This window comes from Monodon monoceros, unplaced genomic scaffold (assembly GCF_005190385.1).
Source record: "Monodon monoceros isolate NGI ecotype Baffin Bay Population unplaced genomic scaffold, NGI_Narwhal_1 Super_Scaffold_22, whole genome shotgun sequence".
NCBI classification, from domain to species: domain Eukaryota; kingdom Metazoa; phylum Chordata; class Mammalia; order Artiodactyla; family Monodontidae; genus Monodon; species Monodon monoceros.
This window is the reverse complement of record NW_021703779.1, coordinates 79,634,897-79,652,162: the sequence shown is the minus strand read 5'-3', so window position 1 is coordinate 79,652,162 and position 17,266 is coordinate 79,634,897.

The following is a 17,266-nucleotide window of genomic DNA, read 5'->3' as shown; positions in this document are numbered from 1 at the left end:
AGGGAATAACCAGAAGTTGTACTTTTTAAATAGAACTTTGATATTTCTGTGTCATGTTATTTACTTTCAGCTAAAACTTAAGTAAATAGAAATGAATTGTGTTAGATTCTAGTTAAGAGGCTTTCCTGTAATTGGATGTCCTCAGATAAGTTATTCAACTGGTTCCTTATGACTTATCTATCTTATAATAAATTCCCAAGCCTCTTGCCCTTAAGCTTATAGACTGCCTCAAAAAAAAAAAAAGGTACTCTACACATTTAACATTTTAGTTATTATTTTGAATCCTACTGAAAATGAATGAATAGGGTAACACTGTTTACTGGCTTGTGCAAACTACCTATAATTCACTGGCTCCAGAGTTATTTCAACTATTTTATCTTTGATAACCTTTCTTATAGAATGACCTTAAATTCAACTCAGGTAATTAAGCAAATGGATATCTTAGAGTCCTTTCATTCCTGTTTCCTGTTTCTACTGGACACTATATGCCTTTTATCTTCCTGACATTTTTGAGTGGCAGGAAAGTAGAAAATAACTAAGGACCAAATCATGAATAAACTCTCAGCATGAAGCTAATATTTAAAAGACATTTTTCAGCTAAAATTCAGCAGTCCTGATAAAGGATTAATGTTAATGATGGTGAAGGAAAGAAAAGCAAAAGCAACGTATTATTTTTTAATAGGGACTGAGCCTTCTCTTTTCCTCATCAACCACAACTTTATGGTAATCAAATGACTGTTTTTTCCCTCTATTTTTAAATTAATAGACTGTTATTTTTTTAGAGTAGTTTTGGGTTTAAAGAAAAATTGAGAAGAAAGTTCAGAGAGTTTCTGAATGACATCAGCAAGATGGTAGAATAGGAAGCCTGGGCCTGGATCCTCTTTCCTTCCACAAACACACCAGTTGAACAGCAATTCATGGACAAACTCCCTTTGTGATAAGTCTAGGACCTACTTGAGAGGTTCCTGAACCCTGGATGAGCATGAAACTACCAACAGCAAAGCCAGTAGTAGAACTTCAGACACTTTCTTGTCATAATCTCCAGTCTTATCACAATATCATTTAACCAGGAAGAAACTCCTCAGCTGCAAGCTTCTCCCTGGGGAAAAAGAGGGGGATTGCATGTCCAATGTCCCAACTTTTCCATGGTCAACCAAGAGGAATGGCTTTTATCTGGCCTGTCTCAGAATACTGAGGTGACCTTGCATAATCTAGCCATGTGGGGCCTGTAAGAACAGAAAAAAAGTTTGAGTTGGTAGTCACCATAGCACTATAGACCCTCCCTTTAGCTTAGCACAGAGTGAGCAGACAAAAATCCTAGCTCCCAGCTCCTCCCTGAGGAGAAATAAAAGGGGACCACACATCCAATGCCCAAGCCACAGCATAATAGCCTCTCTTCTAATTCATCATAGAGCAAACAGTCAAAATCTCAGCTCATAGTTTCTCCCTGAGAAAGAGGTAGACCACAAATTCAGCACCCCAAATTTTCTGAGAGCTGCCTAGAGGACTGGCTTCTGTATAGCCTGTCTCAAAACACTAAAGGGATCCAGCCAGATCTAGCTACCTGGGGGCCAGTGAAAGAAGTTTAATGTGACACTCAACAAGTCACCATGGACATTCATCCCAGCTCAGTGAAGAGCAAATGGGCAAAACAAATAAAAAAACATAAAACCAAATTCCAGCTTCTCCCTGGGGAGGAAAAGAATTGAACAAAGTATCCAACAATCCAACATCTTTGGAGGATGCCTGAGGAAGTGGCTGTAGTCTCACTTGTCATGGAGTGCTGAGGGGACCCAGCATACTCTAGATGCCTACTGGCTGATAAGAACAAAGAAAGCAAGCTGATTGGTGAGGGTGCTCTTCTGTATAAGGCCAATACATGAGGAAAGGAAAAAAAATGGCTGTTTTGTTTTATGTGCAGCACCAGTACAGAGAGTTAAGAAAGATGATGAAACGGCAAAATACGTTCCAAACAAAGTGACAAGATAAACCTCCAGAAACTGACTCTAATGAAACGTAGGCATATAATTTACTTGACAGAGAATTCAAAATAAGTGTCAAAAATGCTCATCGAGGTAAGGACAACAATGCATGAACAAAGTGAAAAGTTCAACAAACAGATAGCAAATTTTAAAAGTACCGAACAGAATTCATGAAGCTGAAAAATACAATAACTGAACTTAAAAACAACTAAACAAGAACAACAACAACAAAAAAGAAAGAAAAACCACTAGAGAGCTTAAGAAAACACTAGATCCAGCAGAAGAAAGATTTAATGAATTTGAAGACAGGCCATTGGAGATTATACAGTCAAAGGAGCAAAAAGTAAAAGAATGATAAAGGGTGTAGGAAGTGGAAGAAGCATATCAAACTAATATATACATTATGGCAGTCTCAGAAAGAGAAAAGAGAGAAAAAGGACCAGAAAGAGTATTCAAAAAATAATGAAAAAAAAAAATGAGATTTATCTCTGGTATGTACAGCTGTATCAGCATTCAAAAATCAATTAATATAACCTAATGGAGTTATATAATATCAATGGAGTAAAAAAGAAAAATCACATCGTTATATCAATAGATGTAGAAAAAGCATTTGACAAAACCTAACACCCATTGATGATAAAATCTCTCAGTAAACTAGGAATAGAGGGGCACTTCCTCAACTTAATAAAGAATGTCTACAGAAAACCTACAGTTAACATCATACTGAATGGTGAGAAACTTGAATTTTTTTACAAAGATCAGAGACAAGGCAAAGATGTCTCCATCATTGCTTTTCAATATCATACAGGAATATCTTGCTAATGTAATAGGAAAAGAAAAAGAAATATATATATATATATATATATATATATATATATATATATATGGAGGGAAGAAATAAAATTGGCTTTGTTAGTAGATGACATGATTGTCTATCTAGAAAATCTGACAGAATTTCTTTTTAAAAAGCACTGGAAATAATAAGTGATTATCTCAAGGTTGCAGGACACAAAGTTAATATACAAAAGTCAATTACTTTCCCATATACCAGCAATGAACAAGTGGAATTTGAAATTAAAACAAAAAACATTAACACCCCTAAAAATTGAAATGCCTAGGTATAAATCTAACAAAACATATACCAGATCTATGTGAGGGAAACTATAAATCTCTGAAGAAGGAAATCAAATAACTAAAAAAAACTCACAAAACAAAATCCAAGATTCAATAATATGTTGTCTACATGAGACTCAATTTAGATTTAGGAACACAGAGGCTGAAAATAAAGGGATGGAAAAGGTATTCCACACAAATGGAGAGCAAACAACAGTAGAGGTGGAGATATAGATAAAACAGAGTTTAAGTCAAAAACTATCTCAGAAAATGAAGATTATTATACAATGATAAAAGGGTCAAATCACCTGAAAGATATAACAATTATAATATATATGCACCCAACATCAAAGCACCTAAATATATAAATCAAATATTGACAGAAGTCAAGGCAGTAATAAACAACATACAATAATTGGATGAGACTTCTTCAATAGCTCACTTTCAATAGTGGAGCCACGTCCTAAATGTAAGACCTAAAACTATAAATGTCTCAGAAGAAAACATAGGGAAATATCTTTATGACATTGAATTTGGCAAGATTTTCTGGATATGACAACAAAGCATATGCCAAAATAGACAGGGTAATGGCAACCCAGAACTTACAGTTTCTGATCCTGCATGCAAGGAGTTTGGAAGTCACCACTCTGTCCTAACAACAAGTAAAAAGCTGAACAGTCTTTAACAATATTCCATAAGAGAGGGAAGGACAAAGTGCAAACCACTGCCCTCAAGATTGGAGAGACAAAGACAAATACAAGGAGTCACAGCTTACAGGGTGACTCACTCATAAGGGGGCCTGTTCAATATTGTGCAATTTTTCCCCTAGAGCTCTACCAGAGTCTCAAAGTAAACATCACTGAACAATGCCCTCATACTACCAGAAAAAGGAGGGGAAATATCTTTTAAAGATATACCAGAAAATTGTGTTATTCTTAACAATCCTCCACCTCAGAGGAGCCTTCTTAATCAGAGACTAACCTATTGGCATATTATCAGAGCCTAACTGAACTGAATGAAAGGATATGCACAACTTCAGCCAGCTCTAGCCTTGCGTGTGGAAGAAGGGAAATACCTAAATTGGGCCCATGGTAGCCATGTTAATGTCCCACCTAACTGAGGAGAAAAAAATGTGAGAAACTCTTGTAAGACTTAGAGTATGGAGGCATAGGCTCACTGAATGACTGAGACCTAAGCATAAAACTACAGAACACTTCATCTCCCCCTACAAACCAATACATTACTAAAGTCTATCTATAGCAGTTCGTTTTACCCAGTGCATCATGTCAAGCTATCAAGAGAAAATTACAAGGCATACAAAAAGACAAAAACTACAATTTGAAGAGATATAGCAAGAACTAGAGCCTGACATATGAGGATGTTGGAATTATCAGACAGGGAATTTACAAAAACTATGATTAATATGCTAAGGGGTCTAATGGATAAAGTAGCTGTTATGCAAGAACAGAAGGGCAATGTAAGAAAAAATCCTAAGAAAGTACCAGAAAGAAATGTTAGAGATAAAAAGCACTGTAACAGAAATATGGAAAGTCTTGATTGATTCATTAGCAGAATGGACATAGCTGAGGAACGAATCTCTGCACTAGAGGATATACCAAAAGAATCTTGAAAACTGAAAAACAGAAAAAAAATACTGAAAAATCAAAGCAGAACAGAATATTCAAGGTCTGTGGGAAAATTACAAAGGTTCCCACATAATGGGAATACTAGAAGGAGAAGAAAGATAAAGGAGTAGAAGTATATTTAAAACTTAATGTCACAGAATTATCCCAAATTAATGTTAGATACCAAACCAAACATCCTGGAAACTCAGAGAACACCAAACAGGATAAACACCAATAATCTACACCTAGCCATACCATTTTAAAACAACAGAAAATCAAAGATAAAGAAAAAATCATAGAGAGGACATGCAAGGTGGCAGAGGAGTAGGATGTGGAGATGACCTTCCTCCCCACAAATACATCAAAACTACATCTACATGTGGAACGACTCCTACAGAACACCTATTGAATGCTGGCAGAAGACTTCAGACTTCCAAAAAGGAAAGAAACTCCCCATGTACCTGGGTAAGGCAAAAGAAAAAAGGAAAAGCAGAAAGAAAATAATAGGGATGGGACCTGCACTTCTAGGAGGAAACTGTGAAGGAGAAAAAGTTTCCACACACTAGGAAGCCCCTTCACTGGTGGAGATTGGGTGTGGACGGGAGGGAAACTTGGGAGCCACCAGGGAGAGCACAGCAACAGGGGTGCAGATGGCAAAGGGGAGAGATTTTCACACAGAGGATCGGTGTCAACCAGCACTCACCAGCCGAGAGCCTTGTCTGTTCACCCACCAGGGCAAGTGGGGGCTGGGAGTTGAGGCTCAGACTTCGGAGGTCAGATCCCAGGGAGAGGACTGGGGTTGGCATCATGAACACAGCCTGAAGGGGGCAAGTGCTCCACAGCCAGCAGGGAGGGAGTCTGGGAAAAAGTCTGGATCTGCCTAAGAGTCAAGAGACCATTGTTTTAGGGTGTGCAAGGAGAGAGGATTCAGAGCAACACCTAAATGAGCTCCAGAGACAGGCACGAGCAGCAGCTATTAGCACAGGCACTAGAGACGGGCATGAAATGCTAAGGCTGCTGCTGCAGCCACCAAGAATCCTGTGCAAAAGCACAGGTCACTATCCACACCCCCTGGAGCCTGTGCAGCCCACCACAGCCAGGGTCCCATGATACAAGGACAACTACCCCAGGAGAACAAAGAGCGTGCCTCAGGCTGTTGTAATGTCATGCCAGCCTCTGCTGCCACAGGCTCACCCAGCATTCTGCACCCCTCCCTACCCCCAGCCTGAGTGAGCCAGAGCCACCGAATCAGCCACTCCTTTAACCCCAACCTTCCTGGGCGGGATCAGATGCCTGAGGACAACCTACACGTAGAGGTGGGGCCAAAACCAAAGCTGAACCCCAGGAGCTGTGCAAACAAAAAAGAGAAAGGGAAATCTCTCTGTGCAGCCTCAGGAGCAGCAGATTAAATCTCCACAATCAAATCCGTGTACCCTGAATTTCTGGAATACCTGAACAGACAACAAATCATCCCAAAACTGAAGCAGTGGACATTGGGAGCAACTGTAGACTTGGAGTTTTCTTTCTGTGTTTATTTTTTTTTCTAGTTTTATGTTTATCTTAGCTTACTATTTAGAGCTGATAATCATTGGTAGATTTTTTTATTGATTTGGTTGCCCTCTTCCATATATATATATATATATATATATATAATTATTTTTTTCCTTTTCCTCTTTGTGAGTGTGTATCTGTATGCTTCTTTGTGTGCTTTTGTCTGTATAGGTTTGCTTTCACCATTTGTCCTAGGGCTCTGTCTGTCCCCTTTTTTGTAGTATAGTTTTTAGTGATTGTTATCATTAGTGGATTTCTTTATTGGTTTAGTTGCTCTCTTCTTTTATTTTTAAAATTATTTTTTATTTTTTAATAATTTTAAAATTTTTTATTTTATAACTTTATTTTATTTTATTTCACTTTTTTTTTCTTTTCTCACTCTTCTTCTGAGCCATGTGGCTGACAGTGTCTTCGTGCTCCAGCTAGTTCTCAGGCCTGAGCCTCTAAGGGAGGAGAGCTGAGATCAGGACATTGGTGCACCAGAGACCTTCTGGCCCCTTGTAATATTAATCGACCAGAGCTCTCCCAGAGATATCCGTCTCAAAGCTAAGACCCAGTCCACTCAACAACCAGCAAGCTCCAGTGCTGGACACCCCATACAAAACAATTAGCAAGACAGGAACACAACCCCACCCATTAGCAGAGAAGCTAACTAAAATCATAATAAGTTCACAGACACCTCAAAACACACCACCAGATGTGGTACTGCCCACCAGAAAGACAAGATCCAGCCTAATCCACCAGAACACAGAAACCAGTCAACTCTACCAGGAAGCCTACACAACCCACTGAAACAACCTTACCCACTGGGTGCAGACACCAAAAACAATGGGAACTATGAACCTGCAGCTTGTGAAAAGGAGATGCCAAACACAGTAAATTAAGCAAAATGAGAAGACAGATAAATAAACAGCAGATGAAGGAGTAAGGTAAAAACCCACCAGAACAAACAAATGAAGAGGAAATAGGCAGTCTACCTGAAAAAGAATTCAGAGGAATGATAGTAAAGAGGATCCAAAATATTGGAAATAGAATGGAGAAAATACAAGAAACATTTACAAAGGACCTAGAAGAACTAAAGAGCAAACAAACAATGATGATCAAAAAAATAAATGAAATTTAATATTCTCTAGAAGGAATCAATAGCAGAATAACTGAGGCAGAAGAACGGATAAGTGACCTGGAAGATAAAAGAGTGGAAGTAATTACCACAGAGCAGAATAAAGAAAAAAGAATGAAAAGAATTGAGGATAGTCTCAGAGATCTCTGGGATAACATTAAACACAACAACATTTTATTTTTAGGGGTCCAAGAAGAAGAAGAGAAAAGAAAGGGACTGCGAAAACACTCGAAGAGATTATAGTTGAAAACTTCACTAATATGGGAAGGAAATAGTCAATACAGTTCAGGAAATGCAGAAAGTCCCATACAGGATAAATCCAAGGAGAAAAATGCAAGATACATATTAATCAAACTATCAAAAATTAAATACAAAGAAAAATATTAGAAGCAGCAAGAGAAAAGCAACAAATAACATACACGGGAATCCCCATAAGGTTAACAGCTGATCTTTCAGCAGAAACTCTGCAAGCCAGAAGGGAGTGGCAGGACATATTTAAAGTGATGAAAGGGAAAAACCTACAACCAAGATTACTCTAACCAGCAAGGATCTCATTCAGATTCTACAGAGAAATTAAAAACTTGATACACAAGCAAAAACTAAGAGAATTCAGCACCACCAAACCAGCTTTACAACAAATGCTAAAGGAACTTCTCTAGGCAGGAAACACAAGAGAAGGGGAAGAAATACAACAACAAACCTAAAACAATTACGAAAATGGTAATAGGAACATACGTACCAATAATAAACTTAAATGTAAATGGATTAAATGCTCCAACCAAAAGACATAGACTGGCTGAATGGATAGAAAAACAAGACTCATATATATGCTGTCTACAAGAGACCCACTTCAGACCTAGGGACACATACAAACCGAAAGTGAGGGAATGGAAAAAGATATTCCATGCAAATGGAAATCTAAAGAAAGCTGGAGTAGCAATACTCATATAAAAGAAATAGACTATAAAATGAAGACTATTAAAAGAAACTAAGAAGAACACTACATAATGATCAAGGAATCAATCCAAGAAGAAGATAGAACAATTGTAAATATTTATGCCCCCAAACATAGGAGCACCACAATAAATAAGGCAAATGTTAACAGCCATAAAAGGGAAAATCGACAGTAACACAATAATAGTAGGGGACTTTAAAACCCCACTTTCACCAAAGGGCAGATTGTCCAAAATGAAAACAAATAAGGAAAAACAAGCTTTAAATGAACATTAAGCAAGATGGACCTAAATGATATTTATAGGACCTTCCATCCAAATACAACAGAATATACTTTCTTCTCAAGTGTGCATGGAACATTCTCCAGGATAGATATTAGCTTGGGTCACAAATCAAGCCTTGATAAATTTAAAAAAATTGAAATAATATCAAGTATCTTTTCTGACCACAGCGCTTTGAGACTAGATATCAATTACAGGGAAAAAACTGTGAATAATACAAACACATGGAGACAAAATAATAAACTACTAAATAACCAAGAGAGCAATGAAGAAATCAAAGAGGAAATAAAAAAAATAACTAGAAACAACTGAGAATGTAATCATGACAACCCAAAAGCTATGGGATGCAGCAAAAGTGGTTCTAAGAGATTATAGTAATACAGTCCTACCTCAACAAAAAAGAAACATCTCAAATAAACAACCTAATCTTACACCTAGAGCAATTAGAGAAAGAAGAACAAAAAAACCCAAAGTAAGCAGAAGGAGGGAAATCATAAAGATCAAAACAGAAATAAATGAAAAAGAAATGACGGAACAATAGCAAAGGTCAATAAAACTAAAATCTGGTTCTCTGAGAAGATAAACAATATTGATAAACTATTAGCCAGACTCATCAAGAAAAAAAGGGAGAAGACTCAAATTAACAGAATTAGAAATGAAAGTAACAATAGACACTACAGAAATACAAAGCATCATGAGAGATCACTACAAGCAAATATATGCCAATAAAATGGACAACCTGGAAGAAATGGACAAACTCTTAGAAAAGCACAACATCCTGAGACAGAACCAGGAAGAAATAGAAAATATAAACAGACCAATCACAAACACTGAAATTGAAACTGTGATTAAAAATCTTCCAACAAACAAAAGCCCTGGACCAGGTGGCTTCACAGGTGAATTCTATCAAACATTTAGAGAAGAGCCAACACCTATCCTTCTCAAACCCTTCCAAAATATAGCAAAGGGAAGAACACTCCCAAACTCATTCTTTGAGGCCACCATCACCCTGATAAAAAAACCAGACAAAGATGTCATAAAGAAAGAAAACTGCAGGCCAATACCACTAATGAACATAGATGCAAAAGTCCTCAACAAAATATTAACAAATAGAATCCAACAGCACATTAAAGGGACCATACATCAAGTGGGGTTTATCCCAGCAGCGCAAGGATTCTTCAATATACGCAAATCAATCAATGTGATACTGCATATTAACTAATTGAAAGATAAAAACCATATGATCATCTCAATAGATGCAGAAAAAGCTTTTGACAAAATTCAACACTCGTTTATGATAAAAACCCTCCTGCAAGTAGGCAGAGAGGGAACTTACCTCAACATAATAAAGGCCATATATGACAAACCCACAGCCAACATCGTTCCCAATGGTGAAAAATTGAAAACATTTCCACTAAGATCAGGAACAAGACAAGGTTACCCAACTCACCACTATTATTCAACAAAGTTTTGGAAGTTTTAGCCACAGATATCAGAGAAGAAAAATAAATAAAAGGAATCCATATTATAAAAGAAAAAGTAAAACTGTCACTGTTTACAGATGAAATGCTACTATATAGAGAGGATCCTAAAGATGCTACCAGAAAATTACTAGAGCTAATCAGTGAATTTGGTAAAGTAGCAAGATACCAAATTAATGCACAGAAATCTCTTGCATTCCTATATACTACTGATGAAAAATCTGAAAGAGAATTTAAGGAAACACTCTGGCTTACCACTGCAACGAGAAGAAAAATATACCTGGGAATAAACCTACCTAAGGAGACAAAAGACCTGTATGCAGAAAACTATAAGACACTGATGAAAGCAAATAAAGATGATACAACCAGATGGAGAGATATACCATGTTCTTGGATTGGAAGAATCAACATTGTGAAAATGACTAAACTACCCAAAGCAATCAACAGATTCAGTGTAATCACTCTCAAACTACCAATGGCAATTTTCACAGAACAAGAACAACAAAAAATTACAATTTGTATGGAAACACAAAAGACCCTGAATAGCCAAAGCAATCTTGAGAAAGAAAAACGGAGCTGGAGGAATCAGGTTCCCTTACTTCAGACTATACTACAAAGCTACAGTAATCAAGACATCACGGTACTGACACAGAAACAGAAATATAGATCAATGGAACAGGATAGAAATCCAGAGGTAAACCCATGCACATATGGTCACCTTAACTTTGATAAAGGAGGCAAGAGTATCCAATGGAGAAAAGACAGCCTTTTCAATTAGTTGTGCTGGTTAAACTGGACAGCTACATGTAAAAGAATGAAATTAGAACACTTCCTAAAACCATACACAAAAATAAACTCCAAATGTATTTGAGACCTAAATGTAAGGTCAAACACTATAAATCTCTTAGAGGAAAACATAGGCAGAAAACTCTATGAGATAAATCACAGCAAGATGCTTTTTGACCCACCTCCTAGAGAAAGGGAAATAAAAACAAACAAATGGGACCTAATGAAATTTAAAAACTTTTGCACAGCAAAGGAAACCATAAACATGATGAGAAGACAACCCTGAGAATGAGAGAAAATATTTACAAATGAAGCAACTGACAAAGGATTAATCTCCAAAATGTACAAGCAACACATGCAGCTCAATATTAAAAATACAAACAAACAACCTAATCCAAAAATGGGCAGAAGACCTAAATAGACATTTCTCCAAAGAAGATATACAGATTGCTGTCAAACACATGAAAGGATGTTCAACATCACTAATCATTAGAGAAATGCAAATTAAAACTACAATAAGGTATCACCTCACACCAGTCAGAATGGCCATCATCAGAAAGTCTCCAAACAATAAATGTTGGGGTGCGGAGAAAAGGGAACCCTCTTGCACTGTTGTTTGGAATGTAAATTGATACAGTCACAATGGAGAACAGTATGGAAGTTCCTAAAAAACTAAATATAGAACTACCATATGACCCAGCAATCCCACTATTGGGCATATACCCAGAGAAAACCGTAATTCAGAAAGAGTCATGTACCACAATGTTAATAGCAGCACTATTTACAATAGTCAGGACATGGAAACAACCAAAGTGTCCATCGACAGATGAATGTATAAAGATGTGGCACATATATACAATGGTGTATATTGTATAAACCAAGATACATCAAGATACTCAGCCATAAAAAGAAATGAAATTGAGTTTTTTTAGTGAGGTGGATGGACCTAGAGTCTGTCATACAGAGTGAAGTAAGTCAGAAAGAGAGAAACATACACTGTATGTAAACACAAATATATGGTATCTAAAAAAAAAAGATTCTGAAGAACCGAGGGGCAGGACAGAGATAAAGACGCAGGCACAGAGAATGGACTTGAGGACATGGGCAGGGAGAAGGGTAAGCTGGGCTGAAGTGAGAGAGTAGCATGGACATATATGCACTACCAAGTGTAAAATAAATAGCTAGTGGGAAGCAGACTGCAGAGCACAGGGAGATCAGCTTGATTCTTTGTGACCACTTAGACGGGTGGAATATGGAGTGTTGCAGGGAGACACAAGAGGCCAGGGATATGGGGACATATATATACATAAAGCTGATTCACTTTGTTATACAGCAGAAACTAACACACCATTGCAAAGCTATTATACTCTAATCAAGATGCTAAAAAAAAAGCTGTACTAAAATAAAAAAAAACAGAAAGAAAAAATCATGCAAGAAACTAGACAGAATAAACACCTTACCTATAGAGGAATAAAGATAAGATTTATATCTGGTTTCTCCTCATAAACTAGCAAGCAAGAAGAGAGTGAGTGAAATATTTGAAGTATTGAGATAAATAAACCACTGAACTCGAATTCTGTACCCTGTGAAATTATCCTTCCAAAGTGAAGGAGAAATACTTTCTTGGACAAACTAAATTGAGGGAATTTGTTGCCAGTAGTCCAGGCTTGCAAGGAATATTAAAGAAGTTCTTTAGATAGAAGGAAAGTAATATAGTTCAGGAACTTGGATCTACATAAAAAAAAATGATCTTTAAAGAAGGAAAAAATGAAGGTAAAATTAACAATTTACTTTTCTCTTTCTTAATTGATCTAACAGATAAAAGTTTGTTCAAAAATAGTAGCTACAATATATTTGATTATGTATGCTTATATGTAAGTAAAATTAATGACCTCAAGGATACCAGGGATAAGACAGCAGAATTAGGATTATTTGTTATTATAAGTACTCCTACTACCCATGAATGTTATAGTGTTATTTGAAAATGGACTTAGATTAGCTGTAAATATGTATTTCAAATATGAGGGCAACCACCAAAAAAAGTTAAAAAAAAATTATAACTGACATGCTAATAAAGGAGAGAAAGCGGAACTTACAAAATGCTCAGTTATTATGACAAAAGGCAGAAAAAGTGTGGAAGATAAAAATAGAAACAAAGAACAAGGACAACAAATACCAGACAGTAATGAATATGATAAATATTAATTTAACTGCATCTATACTCACTGTAAACATGAATGGACTAAATGCACCAATTAAGGCAGAGATTGTTAGAGTGGTTCAAAAAGCAAGACCTAAAAGAAACCCAATTTAAATATAAAGACATTTATACATTAAAAGTAAAAGGATGGATAAAAATTAACATGCTACACCAATCAAAATAAGGAGTAACTATATTAATTTCATACAAAGCAGGCTTCTAAATAAGGAAAGTTGTCAAGGATAAAGAAGGACATTACATAATGATAAAGGGATCGATTCTTTAATTAGACATAATAATCCATAATGCACCTAACTAAAGAGATCAAACTAGGTGAGGCAAAATCTTAGAATTGCAAGGAGAAATAGATGCAGCCACTATAATAGCTGGAGATCTCAAAATCCCTTTATCAGAAATAAACAGATCCAGCACAAAAGTTAACTCAAAATGGATCACAGAACAAAATATAAAATGCAAAATGAGCAAATTCCTAGATGATAATATAGACGAAAACCTTAGATGACTTTAATATGGCAATGACTTTTTAGATACCACACCAAAATCCCAATCCATGAAATAAATAACAGATAAGCTGGACTACACTAAAATTGAAAACTTCTTCTCTGTGAAAGACAAGGTCAAGAGAATAAGAAGACACCACAAGCTGGGAGAAAATACTTGCAAAAGGCGTACCTGATAAACAACTGTTATCCAAAATATACAGAGAAGTCTTAAAACTCAACAATAAGAAAACAAAAAACATGATTTGCAAATGATGCTACTGACAGGGGACTAATATCCATAATATGCAAACAACTCATACAGTTTAATATCAAAAAAACAAACAACTATATTAAAAGGAGGCAGAAGATCTAAATAGACATTTCTCCAAAGAAGATATACAGATTCAAACAGGCACATAAAAAGATTCTCACTATCCCCGATAATCAGATAAATGCAAATCAAACTATAGTGAGGTATCACCTCACACCAGTCAGAAAGGCCATCATTAAGAAGTCTACAAATAATAAATGCTGGAGAGGGTGTGGAGAAAAGGGAACCTTTCTACACTGTTGGTGGTAATGTAAATTGATACAGCCACTATGAAAAACAGTATGGAGGTTCCTTAAAAAATGAAAAATAGAGTTACCATATGATCCTTCAATCCCACTCCTTTACATATATCTGGAGAAAACTCTAATTCAAAAAGATACATGCACCCCAATGTTCATAGCAGCACTATTTACAATAGCTAGGACATTGAAGCAACCTAACTATCCATCAACAGATGAATGGATGAAGATGTGGTATATATATACAATGAAATATTGCTCAACCATTAAAAAAAATGAAATAATGCCACTTGCAGCAACATGGATGGACCTGGAGATTATCATACTAGGTGAAGTAAGTCATAGAGAGAAAGAAAAATATCATATGGTATCACTTAAATGTGGAATCTAAAAAATGGTACAAATGAACTTAGTTACAAAACAGAAATAGACTCACAGACATAGAGAACAAACTTATGGTTACCAAAGGGGATAGTGGGCGGTAGAGGGAGATAAATTAGGAGTTTGGGATTAACATAAACTACTACTATATATAAAATAGGTAAACAACAAGGACTTATTATATAGCACATTGAACTATACTCAATATCTTGTAATAACTTATAATGGAAAAGAATCTGAAAAAGAATATATATATAAATATAAACCAATCACTTTGCTGTACACTTGAAACTAACACAACATTGTAAGTAAACTATACTTCAATAAAAAATAAATAAATAATTAAAGATGAGAAAATATATAAATAAATAAAGATGTGCCAAAAACCTTAACAGGCACCCAACAGAGAAGATAAATGGAAAATAAGCATATAAAATCATTCTAAACAGCATATGTCATAAGGAAAATGCAACTTTAAACAACAGTGAGATGCCACTATATACCTATGAAAAACGTTAATTCCCATACACTAACAACACCGAATGCTGGGAGGATGTAGAATAACATAGATTCTCATTCATTGCTGGTGAGAATGCAAAATGGTACAGCCACTTTGGAAGACAGTTTGGTGGTTTCTTACAAAACTAAAATACTCCTACCTTATGATCTAGTAATCATGCTTCTTGGTATTTACTCAAAGGATTTGAAAATTTGTGTCCACAGAAAAACCTGCACATCAATTTTCATAGCAGTTTTATTCATAATTGCCAAGTCTTGGAGTGACCCAAGATGTCCTTCAATAGGTGAATGGATAAATAAATTATAGTACATCCAGATGGTGGAACATTATTCAGTGCTAAAAAAGAAATGAGTCATGAAACAAACATTGATGAACCTTAAATGCATATTACAAAATAAAAGTAGACAAACTGAAAGTGCTACATGTTGTATTATTCCAACTATATGACATTGTGTAAAAGGAAAAACTATGGAAAGAATAAAGACATCAGTGTTTGTCAGGGGATGGAGGGGTGGAAGGATAAAATACTCTACATCATGCCATTATGGTGGATAACATGTCATTATACATTTGCCCAAACCCGTAGAGTGTACAATACCAAGAATGAAACTTAATATAAAGTATGGACTTTGGGTGACTATGGTTGGTCAATATAGGTTCATCAGTTGTAACACATGTACCAATCTGGTTGTGGATGTTGATAATGGGAGCATATATGGAGGCAAGGAGTATGCAGAAACTCTCTGTATCTTCTTAAATATTGTTGTGAATCTAAAACTTCTCCTAAAAATAGCCTTAATAAAAAAAGGCAACCGATGGAATGGGAGAAAATATTTGCAAGTCATATATCTAATAAGATATGAGTGTCCAGAATATATAGATAACTCTTAAAGCTCAACATCAAAAAACTTAAAAGACAAATACCATGATGTCACTTATATGTGGAATCTAAAATATGACACAAATGAACTTATCTATGAAACAGACTCACAGACATAGAGAACAGACTTGTGGTTTCTCTGGGTTGGGGTGTGATTGATTGGGAGTTTGAGATTAGCAGATGCAAACTATTATGTACAGAATGAATAAACAACAAGGTCCTACTGTATAGCACAAGGAACTATATTCAATTCTTGTGATCTACCATAATGGAAAAGAATATGAAAAAGAATATATATGTATAACTGAATCACTTTTCTGTACAGCAGAAATTAACACAATATTGTAAATCAACTATGCTTGAATAAAGTAATTTTTTAAATGTGTAAACAAATGACATTTTTCCAAAGATAATATACAAATGGCCAATAAGTTAATGAAAAGATACACAATATCACTAATAATTAAGGAAATGCAAATCAAAATTACAATGAAATACCACATCACACACATTGGGATGGATACTGTCAAAAATTTAAAAAAACAAACAAAATTGCAAGTATTGGCAAGGATGTGGAGAAATTGGGAACCTTGTGCCTGCTGGAGATAATGTAAAATAGTATAACCGCTGTGGACAAAAAGCACAACAGTTCCTCAAAAATTAAAAATAGAATTAACCTATGATCCCCAAATTCTGCTTCTGAGTGTATACTGCAAAATAAATGAAAGCAGGATCTTAAAGTATTTGTACATCCATGTTTATAGAAGCATTTATTCACAATAGCTAAAATGTGGAAGAAACCTAAGTGTCCACGGATGAATGAATGTATAAGTAAAAGGTGGTATATACATACAATAGAATATTATTCAGCTTTGCAAAGGAAGACACATCCTCAATATGGTTGAAACTTAAGGACATATGCTAAATGAAACAAGCCACTCACAAGACAAATACTGTATGATTCCACTTTTATGAGGTATTTAGATGAGCAAAATAATAGAGAATGAAAATAGAATAATGGTTGCCAGGGTCTGGGGGTGGGGTAAACAGAAATTATTTTTTAATGGGCACAGATTTTCAATGTTGCAAGATGAAGTATCTGTTGGAAATGAATAGTGGTTATGGTTGCACGACAATATGAATGTACTTAATACCACTGAACTCTACATTTTAAAATGGTACAGGTAGGGCTTCCCTGGTGGCGCAATGGTTGAGAGTCCGCCTGCCAATGCAGGGGACACGGGTTCATGCCCCAGTCTGGGAGGATCCCACATGCCGCGGAGCGGCTGGGCCCGTGAGCTATGGCCACTGGGCCTGCG